The following is a 13,854-nucleotide window of genomic DNA, read 5'->3' on the forward strand; positions in this document are numbered from 1 at the left end:
ATACGTCCATTTAATCTGTAAATGAATAAAGATATTCATTATTCCACGTATCTGAATCTCATTACCAGTATTTAAGAGCCAATCTTTTACATTCGAATGCAATAAATAAAGCGATAATTTCATACTGGGAATCTCGGCGTTTGGGGCGTAACGTTTTTATTGTAATGCAAATCTGTACATTGTAGTAATAAAAGTATATAGATAGTGAGACGTGACGACAGACGCTGCAGGCGAGACCGTGGACGCAAATTATGGCAATCTTGACACCTCCGAGGCGCTAACTGGATGGAACCCTGCAATTTCAGCCGACGTGCAGCGAGGCTGGTGTGGACGCTGCCGGCGACCGACAAGCCTCGCCACCAGTGGTTCTTAACCTGGAAAGTATTGGAACGTTAGAAATGTCGAATATTGGTCAATGTTATACCGGAGTGTAAAGATTCAAACAGCGGGTCACCGCACAGTTGGAGTAGGAAACATTTTCTTCTCTTACAAATTTTGCTTCGTAATAATTTTTTTACAGGCTTGCAGATAATTGATGATAATTCAATGAGATAACACTTATACTGTCAATATATTTAAGAATGCAAATACAAATAGGACGAAATTAAAACGTGACTTTTTTGGGTTATATATTAGTTTTGATGGTACTATCAGTTGAAAGTCTTAAAATCAAGTGACGTTTCACTAATTTCTTTTGTTTACAAAATAAGCTTGCTCGTTACAAAAAGGTTTACAACCACTGCACCCAAGCACTGGTTTCCTTTAATTTACGCCCATAAAGATCTAACACTCATTATATTATTGCATGATGCTGTTTTGTTTCGCGTAAGTGTTTACACCTCATCTGTCAAGAAAGTGCGAAGAATATGGCGATACAGGGTGCTTTGTAAAGCCGCTGCCGCGCTGTTTATCATTTTTGTAGAGTCCAAGTTATACTTGACCTTTAATAAAGAATATGGGTTCTTTTTTACACATGCTGTATTTTTAAAGGTGGCTACACACATAGTCGAGCCGGCATTGTCAAATCGGCAGCAATTGTTAAACTGAAGCAATGCAATGTATTAGGCACTAGGTCGGCATTTAGCTTGTACCGATTTTTAGGTGTTAGCACTACAAACAACAAAAACCATTAGATATAAGTTAGTAACTAAAAAGCCGAATGATTGTAAACGGCTACCAAGTGGTTTGTGATTCCCGAACATTCATCCACCCAAAGGTTACCGCTCAGATTTATGCCGTACGAATATATTTATGTGTAGCAAGCCTTACCCAGCTAGTAATTTAAATTATCTCGTTTTGATATACGTTGGTATTTCTGTATCTTACAGTTAACTACATACAAAAGTCTATTTTATCATACATTTAACCGCAATTTCAATAAGAACTTTATTTATTACAAGCGTTATATCTTTAACTGTCGGAATAATAGTGACATGGCAGTAAAAATATATATATTTCATTTTATATTTAAATGACAAGATATGCTACATAAAAACATAATAAATACTGATTAATACAAGCCGTAATCGTATCATTTATAGTGCCTTATATCGGCTACAACTTAGGCAATTAAACTGAGTACCAACTACTGGAAACTTTATCGAAAGAGTTATATTTGCGAGCTATAAAATAAATTACATTTAACAAAGGGGTGGAGCTAAAACTAACGTATATTAAATTAATATAACATGTATTTATTAACGTTGGCGATGATTTACTCGAAGATGTACGTAGAAATGGTGATGATATACACTATAGAGAAGATTACAATGTTAGCCTTCATATTTATCGAGCTTGTTACCAAACTCTGGTATACGACTGTTAATACTGTTGCAATATAAATAACAAATTTCTCGACCCGGAAATTGAACCGGAGACTTTTTAATCAGCAGTCGCAACATATAGAGAAATTCCACTTGACCTAATAGTACTAATGAAATGTTTTATAGTAAAGTCTTAAATAGACACATCATTGGAACAGGTAAGAAAACACGGCTCTCGGTTTGTAGAACAACCGATAGCTGATAAAATCTCGATACAAAGGCGTGTAGTGCGGCTGCCGAGCGCAACCGTGTGTAATTCAGTCCAGTGGAGAGCGGCTCGCCGGCTCCCTGCGCTCCCACGTCCACCGGACGCACAGACACCAACACAGAAACAATAGCCCGAACAAAACGAAACAAGCAATCGATTTTAAAATCAGCCCCGCAATCTCTGCGCGGTGTAATCTTACAAATATTTATTATATGTCAAAACAATATGCCGAAATGGAACGCTTATTGCGGTTTTTACAAATGTGTCTGGTTTGCTTGGAGCGCTCGTTAGCGTGAGGTACGACGCATTGTGGGGGTACAATGGGAGGCGGGGCGCGGCCGCAGGCGCCTGCGCAGCGCGGGAAATCGTGCGCCTCACTGTTCCACATTTAAATCAATGACAGTCGCCGTGAACTATCCGTTTGAACTTGCTACAAACGACTTGAATGGAAACAAGTGAATTTCCGTTCTCCCCCATTCATGTTTCACTCTCATCTGCTTAAGCTTATGTACATGAGTTATATCTTAATTATTTAAAATAACATAAGGGCTTTACTCCCGAATCAAATCAAATCAAATCAAATAATTTATTTGCTCAAACATGGTGTTTAAAGATGATAATACAGGTGAAAGAGCGCATATTCTGCCACATGTGGCGTGCAAATATTAACAAATTTAATAACAAAGTACTTGTTTATAATATTTCTATCTTATCCTCTAAAAAGTCCTTAATACTATAATAACACTTACATAATAACAATTTAAATAGACGTTTTTTAAACATTATAAACTTCTAACTCTATTAGACTCTGTGGTAACTTATTAAATATTCGAATACACATACAATAAACGTTTCTTCTATATAATTCTAGTCTTATTTGTGGTAAGCATAATCTATCCTTATATCTAGATCTACTATTATATTTATCTTCAAAACTTTCGAATAAATAATTATGTTTTTTTACAAATATACATATTTCATATATATTTAGAGAAGGCAGTGGAAGTATTTTCAGATTTATAAAGTGCGGTTTACAAGTATCTAAAAAGTTTAAATTACATATAGCTCGTATGCATTTTTTTTGGACTTTAAAAGCTCTATCTATATCTACGGAGTTACCCCAAATTATTATTCCGTATCTGAGGATAGAGGATACATAGGCATGGTAGGCAGACATTGCGGCCTCTTGGTTTACTGTCTGTCTTATTCTATTTAGTACATAAATAAACCGATCTATTTTGTTGACAATTTTCTCTATATGTGGCTTCCAACTGCAGTATTGGTCTATAGTTATACCTAGAAATACACAATTATTAGTGATAGGGAGCTGCTCATTGTTGTGATGGATGTCTAAATCTAATGTAGGTGAGTTATGTGTTTGAAATTGTATTGCATTAGTTTTTGTTATGTTTATTTTTAAATTATTCTGTTCTAACCATTTTATAGCATTACTTATAGCGTTATTCATTTCGGTTTCTAGATTTTCTTTGTTGTTACTTTTAATTATTAGGGTTGTATCGTCAGCAAATAATATACAATTTTGATTTATTGCATCGGGAAGGTCATTTATGTATATAAGAAAAAGAAGCGGAGCTAATAATATATACTACCTTGTGGGGTGCCAAATTTATTTACTTTAAAGTCAGATCTTGAGTTGGTTTGTTGAAAGTTATTAGTTCTAGTTACTTCAACGCATTGCTGTCTAACTTCTAAGTAATTTTTTACCCAATCATTTGCGATTCCCCGTATACCGTAAGAAGACAACTTCGATAACAGTTTTTTATGACAGACAAAGTCGAATGCCTTGGTCATGTCCAGAAATACACAGCCAATTTTAGACTTCTCATTTAATCCCTCCGTAATTTGCTTGACTAGCTGAAAGCATGCTAGAGAAGTCGAGCTATTTTTCCTAAAACCGAACTGTTCTTTTCCGATGGAATCGAATTCAAATTCGAGTGAACCAGACTCGAACTTACGTAAAATCGTACTTCTAAATTTCAAACAACAAAAATAAAAATATATTTCAAACACTGGTTTAAAGTAAAAACAATCTCAATCAAACAATCCAATGAGTTTCACTATTACCTCGAGTCTGATTCAATCGAATTCAATTCTGTCAAAAGCCGGCTGTACGTAGTCAATTTCATAAATGACTAAATTAAAGCGACTTTATTACCTTTTAATTCGATCGGTTACTTTGAACACTTTTAATACTATAATTTGGTTTTATTAAAGATAAAGATATTCCGAACAAAATTAAGTATATAATAAACGCTGTGGTGATCTCAATACTCGCGTTTTACAGACATTTTTTTATCTCAGGTAAAATAGTAATCAACTCCTGTGGCAACAAAATGAGATATCAAAAACTATCTTCACTATCTACATAGAAAAAACGAGTAGTGTATGTCGGGTCTAATCTTAAAATCCACTGTAGGTATTTGAAATAAAATAAGACAGATTACACATTTGAAATAAATTAGACAAATCATACTATAAAGATGTGAGTCATATAGTACAAAAATGAAATTATCTAATGGTTACTCGGCCAAAGTGGGGTCTCGGGTAGCTAGCTTAAATAAATTTTTGTTCTGTATGGAAAAAAGACCTAATCGAGTGCACAGTCATTTAACGAAAATCCCCTGAAACATTGTAATCATTGTGCTTATAAAAAAAACCTTAAACCGCACTTTCCATTTTTATACTCGACACGATTAATAATAATGGTTTCTTGTTAACATTACTTTCAATAATTAAGCTTAAGCCTTTAGCTACTCTACAAAATTGTACATTCTTTGTTAAGAGTACACAATTATCTGAAATTGAAATCGCAACATATTTATTTCTTAATACTTGATACATATTACCCCATCTTTAAAAATAATCGGATGAAAAGGTTGTGGATCGACAGAGTACTCATTACTGATGCTTGGAGGCTCATATCCAGTTGTACTTACCGGTCGGTAAACGATCAGTGGGTGAAACTACCTTTGCCATCGGTCCATAGATGGGCGACTGTTTTGTTATTTGACCTGAGTGACTTCTTACTCAAAGAAGAATATGATCCTGCTTAAGTATGCTTATAAATTAATGCTAATCTCAGGAACTACTGGTTCGAATTAAGTGTTTTTTTTAATTCAATAAACCATTTATTGATGAACGCTATAGGCTTACATCAAGCTATGATTCATAGTAGTAGAGGAACAATAAAAAAGGTTGTGGAAACTGGAAAACCAAAGTCCACGAGAAAAAGACACAAGCAGTCGCTGGTTAAACTAATTAAAATAAACACTCGTTAATGCATGTCAGAGGTTTAAAAGTCGCTTCAAAAACTTCAACTATCTTGACTCAATAAGAAACAAAGATACTAATGCTTAACGTAAATTATCTTAAGCTTCTGCATGTTAAATGTCTTATTAAAACTATAAATAAATAATATCGTAACATCTCAGAGTACCGTTGATTTCAATACAGTTTGCGGCGCGTGGCGGTCTCAACCACAGTTTTACGACAAAATAATATTCTTTAATTATAATGGAGCGTTGTGAAATAAAAAACGCCGCACGCGACATCTGTATTAAAATTTTAATGGAATAAAGTTGCACCTGCGGTTTGCGAGTCGATCACTTCGAATGAATCTGTTAAGTGTATCTAATTAAAAGTTAATTACAACAGGCTACAATGTCGATCATTCGTGTTGATGCGCTTCTGATTGGAGATTGAGGGTTTTTAGGACAAGTGTAATTCAATGTCACGTGTTTAGCCCATTGAAGATTTTTCTGCGTATGGATTATGTCGATTCCGTACATATTAGTTCCTTTCTCTTTAAAAAGCTTACTTATTAAAGTATACTTTCTCTTTCCCTATTTTCTAACTAGATAATGCTAGAAAACTTCCTATTATTTACTCTGCATCATATGTTCCCAATGTTTAGTGGTCCGCCCCTTTACAATAACAAAAACGTCCAGCTCCCCCTCTACGTCTTCATATTTATGATTGGACCTCTTACCTTTCTCCCTCAACAAAATCTACAGCGCCCATTATGAGGCGGTTTCGCCCCCTTTGGAAAACTATGCAGCAGAAAAAATTGCAATTTTTGTTAATTCTATTTACATTTGTGTTTTTCATAAAAAAGAACTGAATTACAATGCAATTATTGAGCAAAATTTTTACGTCATTGGTCTGATGATGACGTAATAAAACTACAATATAGGTATGTATGTATTTAAAAAAATGGCATTGGCTTGTGTTATATATTTTTCTAAAGTAAACTAATATTAGCAAAAAATATCATTATTCCTTCGACACTAAGTATATTTTATAGCCTAGTATCTATAGTATTTCTACGTTGCTTAGTTAATATTCAGCATAACTAAGTTTTCTTTGTCCAGTATTAAAGAACAGACTACACGTCTATGCACCTGTACTTTGTAATGTAATCGTAGCTAGTATTATGTGCTGTAAGTATATTGGCATGTTAAAGTATTAACGAGGATTATAGTGACTGCCTCCGTGGCGCAGTGGTTTGGGTCGCCATGCCGCTACCATTGCGTCGGGAGGTATGGGTGCGATTCCCACACGGAACAAATATTTATGCAATCTACAAATAGTTGTTTCGGGTGTAGTTGTACTTTGTGACCGTTATTTGTATGTTTGAATAAGTCCCCGCGACACGAGAGCAATTCTTAGTGCGGGACTTGTCTTAAAAATTGTAACAAAAAAATACTCAAATTACATTTTTATATAGAAATACCAACTAGACAGTGTTTAAAGTTAGCGCTTAACGGTTAAAACGCAGACTCTACGTCTAAAGGTCAACGAGAGCTAGTGATAGCACATCCTACTCGCATAAAGGCTTGTTCCAACTCACCCTTTGATGACCTATTTACTGAAAATAACGGAAGCGAGAACGATTACAAAAGTTTTGAGGTTCAAATTTTGAAAGGTTAAATTTCCAAATATTAAATTTCAAATAAAAAATACAACCTTGTTAACGAACATTAAATTATATCACTCTTATCGCAAATTTATTGTAAAAGAAAGCAATCGTCGTAACTACTGGTATAATGCATAAACAGAACCTCTCTGAGAGAGATTTGTAGAGTAATCTACGCTGTGCGTATTCTGCACTCATTCACCCAATATGCAAATCCTTCGCAGTTGGCCAAATGTAATGAAACTGGCCACCGTGCTCGAATATTGGTCAACAGGACACAGTAATTATAATTTAATCAGACCTGACGACAAAGTTCCATCGAGAAGCGACTCCTTCAAGTATTTAAGCACGCAATTAATAACAGCTGAGGTACTGGTCATTATAACCGCTTCGGGTCCATTCTAGTTACCGTCACTTTGTATAAATTATATAAAAATAAGCACAGTTAGAGTGAGACGGGTATATGGTCAGTGGTGCGGGTCAGAGAGTGATGGGTGAGGTGGCAAGGGCAGGTGTCATGGGACATCTGCTTCCCCACAGACAGGCACGTGGCTCAACCCTATAAAACCGACCTCTACGACTTCCATTCGCAGGAAAAAGTTAAGAAATCCTGTAATAATTAATTTATGTAGTTTTTTTCTAATGGTTATGTAGATTAGAGGGTAGTTTGATAGGTTCGATTATTATCGCTTAATTAATTATTTATTGGTTGAAAAATATTTGTAAGGATTCCGAGTTGAAATGCATATTTTAGTAATAATGATATTCTTTAAACATAAATAAACAGAAAAAAAACTACTTTTTATCGGTAAAATCACAAAAATATTATATCATAAATAGCAAATAATACACTTATATGTGAGGAAATAAGCCATTATGATCATTTTCAAACAAAAGCGTAGCTGATAACAGGGTGGTGACAAAAACAAAGGTTTATGAACAGTGTCCATTCTTTGTCTGCGTAGGATGTATCCTATGCAGATCCTATAACCTATCCATTAATTCTCAATGCTCAATTGACTGATGACATCATGATAGCACTTTTAACATAAATTAGCATATGTTAATCCAGACTAAATTACATATATCGTCCATCTTTGGGAAAGTATGTATTTTAATCGATATTATCCTAGAGAAATTTAAAATATTTCGACTTATGTACAATTATAAAAGAAATTGAATAAAACTTACATTTGAGGCGACACCCGTTTTTTTTCGTTTTTTATAGATCTTGGTTGCTTGACTGGATTTGCGGGCATCACGTTTGCATGAGAAGATTTTCCGCTGAAAAACAGTATCCTAAGTATTAATCTAAGTAATAAACTATCCAAGAATTTTCATCATCGGTTTAGTAGTTTTGGCGTTACTGAATAACAAACATCACAATTTCACATTTATAATATAAGTAGTATAAGATAATTGCTATAAAGGCGTATAAAATCTCTTGGACCTGTTAAAATAAGTAATACCGGCTGAAACATGATACCTATTCACTTTTTGTAATTCTGGTAGCGCTTGCTACTGTCTTCGATGCGATATGATACGATGTTATCGACATATAAAGAATTAACTATATGTTATTTGTCTCTCGTCTTGAAAAGAATAAGTAGGGGCATAATATTTATATTTGTGGAAGAAAGAAAAGCGTGTCTTTAGGAATGCGGATGATGAGGATCATGAAATGATTTCTAGTTAGGGCATTTTTCTATTACTTATATCTTATTTCAAATCATATTCAAATACAAGAATAATATTGTCATAATAAACGCAATGACGTCTAATGTGATTCTTTTTTTACCTAACCTAATTGTATAGACTGAAAAACATCGTTACTGAAATTAGTAAAATCACATTTCAAAACTGTATTTTTCAGTTCTTTTTATTACATTAAAACAATTCAGGCGGTTTTCCTTAGCATTTAGGCTAATATTATAACTAGCTATCGTATTATCAATCACTTGTAAACTAGTACGCAATAAACAGCGTAAAACAACTCTATACAGTTATCAACAGTTAAACTCCAATTTAAATGCATACAACATTGCTAACCATAAACAAAACTCTTCGAAAATGGATCGCCTATGAAAAATTCATGTGATTTATACGAAACTACTTCACACACCCTACTCCGCTTGCGTTAAAAACTTCTTCCCATATATCAGCTGCTTCTCGCCGTATATTAACTTTAGTTTAATGTTCTAAGTGTTAGATAATTTGCAGTGTCCGACCGAAACTTCAGCTTCGGCTTCTGCCGGCCCAAAAAAGGCATCTTCGGCAAAACCTTCGGCTTCGACTCCGGCTTCGGCCGAAGGTTGTGCGATTGCCGATTAATCGCTTTCGGCTTCGGCCGAAAATAGAACTTCGGACACTAATAATTTGACAAAATTTCGAGTGTTTTGTTAGCTACAAGGAAAAAAATCGGTAATACTCGAAATTATTTATTATAACTGAGTATCATTGAATTATTCGGCCCTCAAAGCATGTCATTGTAAAAACGTAGCACACATTTGAGTTCATTTGATCTTGGATCTTTAACTATCTCCTAACTAGTATCAAAATCGGTTTACTTGGCAGCAGGTTACAACAGTTTAGCTATAAAAATGTAACAGACAGACAGGCTTTTGTGTCTGTAATATTAGTATGTTTACGATTGTGATAACGAAATACAACACTGCGGGATGTAAGTTAAGAACAATTCGTTCAAAATACTCAATATGGTTGATGTATTCGTACTTTGTATTTTTTCCTCCTTTTTATGTGACAACGATGTCTCAGATGCCCTTTCTAGGGAGCGCTGTTGAAAGAATTCCTAGGCGATTTGCAATGACGAATTTATTGGTAACATTAATTATAGATAATACTGTAATTTGAACAACTTATTTGAGTTGTGTTTTGACATTTATAGAGTTATACTCTTGACAAATTAACACACTTCGTTCATAAATAAAAATAAATCAAATTATAATAGAGTAAGTAGATTAATATTTGTGTTTTAAATGATTGACATTTTATTACTTACTTACAATAAGTAAATACTTTATATTTCTATGTAAAAGTATGTATGTAAAAGCGCCTGCAAAAATTCACTGCCACCATACCAAATGAAAAAATATTTGCCTAACGCCTACAAAAATTTACTGAGCAACGAGTGCTTTACGTTTGTTGCTATGAACATTCCAAACGTTGAAGCTTGTTTAATTAAAATCATATTTTTACGGACTGGGTATTTCAATAGAAATATATTATGATATTAGTTATAAGTAAGATTTTCTTTATTTAATAGATGATATTTTCTATACATTTATTTTTTCGTGTTGTTTAGGTGGTTATTATTATTCGCATTCATTTAAAGAATTTAGAATTACTACGCTCATCAATACAAACGATTTATTTGTGTCAAAAAGTGGCAAAAGGGGAATATTTCTTTAGTTAATAAGTTAAATCACATATGTACCTGTTTGCTTACAGTATAGTGTAAAAAGCTTTGATTTGATATTGTAAATCAAAAAACGCGTAAATGGAAGTATGTCGATCATGTAATCACAGGGATGTTTTGCGCGAAGTCCTTAGCGAGTTTTTAAAAAAAAACTATTTATTAAAACCCGAAATATATTTATTAAGAGACCCAAAATTACACTACTACACGAACTCAAACCGTTGCACCCGGGAGATGTTAATGGAATTACTGAGTGATGCTAACTGCTAACAACAACTGAGTACTGGCCGCGTGGCGGTGATGCTTTTATAATAATTATGTATTGCTTGCACAGCAAAACTTATTAACTAATTTCGGATATAACACGTCCCCCCTTGAAAACGGAGCTTCATCTTAAATAAGAAGAACGCGAAGTTTTAAAAACTAAACAGCGTGCAAGAGCTTGAGTTTTACAATCATATAAACATTAAAGTTATTACTAAGAAATAGAAAACATTAGTTTTATATTAAAATCATAGTGATATATATAAAAGATCACTTTATATAATGAAACTTAAGATAAATCATGAAACAAAATAGAAAAGTAAATTTTACTTCTAGAATATAGATTAGAGATAGTAATTATAAGTAGTTACCTAATAAATGCTTAGGTTGCGATTAGATTTTTCAAAAGGTCTAAATTTTACATTCTTATTCATTTTATTTATTTCAATTTCAGGTAAGCTTTGAATTGACCTTCTGTCAAATCCTTCAGAGTTTTCGGATACATTAGTTAATTCCATAGAGTGATTTATTGAAGTTTCATTACTACTTTTACTATCATTATAACAATGGTTATATATCTGTATACAACAGGATGGGTTAATGCATTTAGCAAAACATTTTTTATATAATTTATATAGTGAGTAAATGACAATTATACCAACTATTACATAAGTTAATGTTGAATAGTAATGACCATATTTAATAATGTGAGATCGATTCTTTACATTATTTATCTGGTTTTCTAAACTGTCTAATTTATGCGAAGCTAATTTAAATGATTCTAAATCTATGTTTGTCAATGAAATAGGAGAAATTTCGTGTAAACTGTCATTTAGTATATTAAATTTGCAACAATCATCTTCTGTTATGTCATAATTGATTGACAATTGACTCGGTAAAATTCTTTTATAAGTATGTGATGGATAGAATTGCAAGGTTTGGAAATACGCAATACAATCATTTTCCAAAGATAACAGGCCAGTGCCTTGCAGAGAATAATCTTTAATATTATGATTACATTTTAATGTTAACTTATTAGGTTTGGATTGGACAAATATGTATTTTCCATTATTTAGTTTTTGCCAAATATTAATGTTACCATAAATAAGCTTATTGTGACAAATATCAGGAAGTGACAAGGTTACTTCCGTTAACAGTTTTGACTCACAGGAAGGATTATTGATCGTTGACAGAATAGAAGGTAAAGGACATATCATATAATTTGTATTGACACTCTTACAACTAGTTATATCATCTAACATTGCGTAGTTTAATCTATCATCAGTTATTGCTATATAGAGTTTAGATGGGTGAATCAATACATATGTTAAAAAGTTATTACCTTCTTGAGGAGTAGGTAACGGTAGGTTTTTGTACACATTGAACCTCATAGGGTTAATCAGAGGAATTTGGATTACAAACATAATCTTATTATTATAATAATACGCAATTAATTGTGACAGATCTATAATATTATGTATATTTTGTAAAGATAAGGTAACAGGAAATTCAACATTCGATTTAAATTGTTTACTATTTGAAAGTTCGTTATATAATTTTGTAGGAGATAGGACATAGGGGTGTAAAATATTTGCCTTTGCAAATAAAATAGAATTTAAAATTGTATCAAGAATATTAGAGATTGACAATAATGATCCTTCTAAGACATTAAATAGGGAATTAATTTTCTCAATATTCATTAAATTAGTATTTGTTTTATGATTTTCAGTAAATATGTAATTAAGTTTTTGTATTTGCTTATCTAATTTAATTTCATTTTCATTTAATTTGTGTATGCAAATATTAAAGTTATTGATGGTGGACTGAACGACGTGTATGTTGTCCTTCATGAGGGAAAATATTTGATTTTCATTTTCTTGACAAGATGTAATAGCTTCATCGTATTTTCTAGCGTCATCTGCGTCTAGAGTACCGAAAAAGAACTTTAATATTTCGCCACCTAATTCGAGTGACCTTTTAGAACGATCATTGAATCTTTCGGAGATAAGGTGAGATAAAGAGTTATACTTAAGAAAATTAGCATTAATTAATATTTCTAAAGGGTCAATCGCATTTTTACAATCTAACGAAATTATAGCTAAATTCTTTGCTTTTTCACAGAAAGCAGATACACTTAAAATAGATTTTTGGATTTTATCTAAATAAGGTTTGATAGGGGCGACTTCGACGTGAGTAATCACATTCCAGAAGTCGTTGTAAAAATATGCAATTGATGACGGGTCAAAGTATATACCCGGACTATGAGAGATATATTCGATGGGGTCAGCCAAAACCAATCTGTAACAATGGCAAATCACGCTGGTTTAATTTCGTTAACATGATATTTGACATGTTTTCTATTTATGCTTAAAGAAACATTGTTTTTACCATGAATTTTTACTATTTTATAGGGACCTTTCCAAATTGGAGATAAGGCTTTCCTTAACCTATGATGATGTTTTAAATAGACCATATCGCCGACTTTGTAAGTTTTAGATGAGGAATTTGTATCATAATATTTCTTTGATGCTTCTTTACTTTTAGTTATATTTTCTAAGGCCCTTTCGCGAGCAAAACGCATCCTGTATTGTAAGGCGCGAATATAGTCGTGATAGGTAGTGCTATCATTTGATTCATATAAACTACTGGGTATGGAAGGTTTGTGGCCAAATAATAACTCAAAGGGAGTATATTCTGTTGTACAATGAGGCGTTGTATTATAGGACAAGATGGCAGTCGCTAAATAGCAATGCCAGTCGTCGTGATTTTCGTTTACGAACGACTTTAGATACTCCTTGAGAGTGGCGTGGCTCCTTTCTAGAGCGCCATTAGTTTGAGGGTGATACGGGGTTGAAAATAGATTTTTAATTTTAAGAATTTCTGTTAATTGTTTGAAGAGATCGGAGGTAAAACAGGTACCTTGATCAGTAAGAATCATTTTTGGAAAACCGAATAGAGAAAAGAAATGAATTAGATTTCGTGCTACTTCGTCAGTCGAACATGTTATCATAGGATAAGCGGAAGAAAACTTGGTCAAATCGTCCTGAAGCGTTAGTATATACCTGAATTTTTGAAGGCCAGCTTCGGGCAGAGTACCGACAATGTCGAGAGCTAATCTCTCAAACGGTTTGGTACTGGAGGAGGTAATGACCATTGGTGCTTTGTTTGAAGAGCGCATAGGTTTGTT

The sequence above is a fragment of the Anticarsia gemmatalis genome, chromosome 7 (assembly GCF_050436995.1).
Source record: "Anticarsia gemmatalis isolate Benzon Research Colony breed Stoneville strain chromosome 7, ilAntGemm2 primary, whole genome shotgun sequence".
In the NCBI taxonomy this organism is placed as follows: Eukaryota; Metazoa; Arthropoda; class Insecta; order Lepidoptera; family Erebidae; genus Anticarsia; species Anticarsia gemmatalis.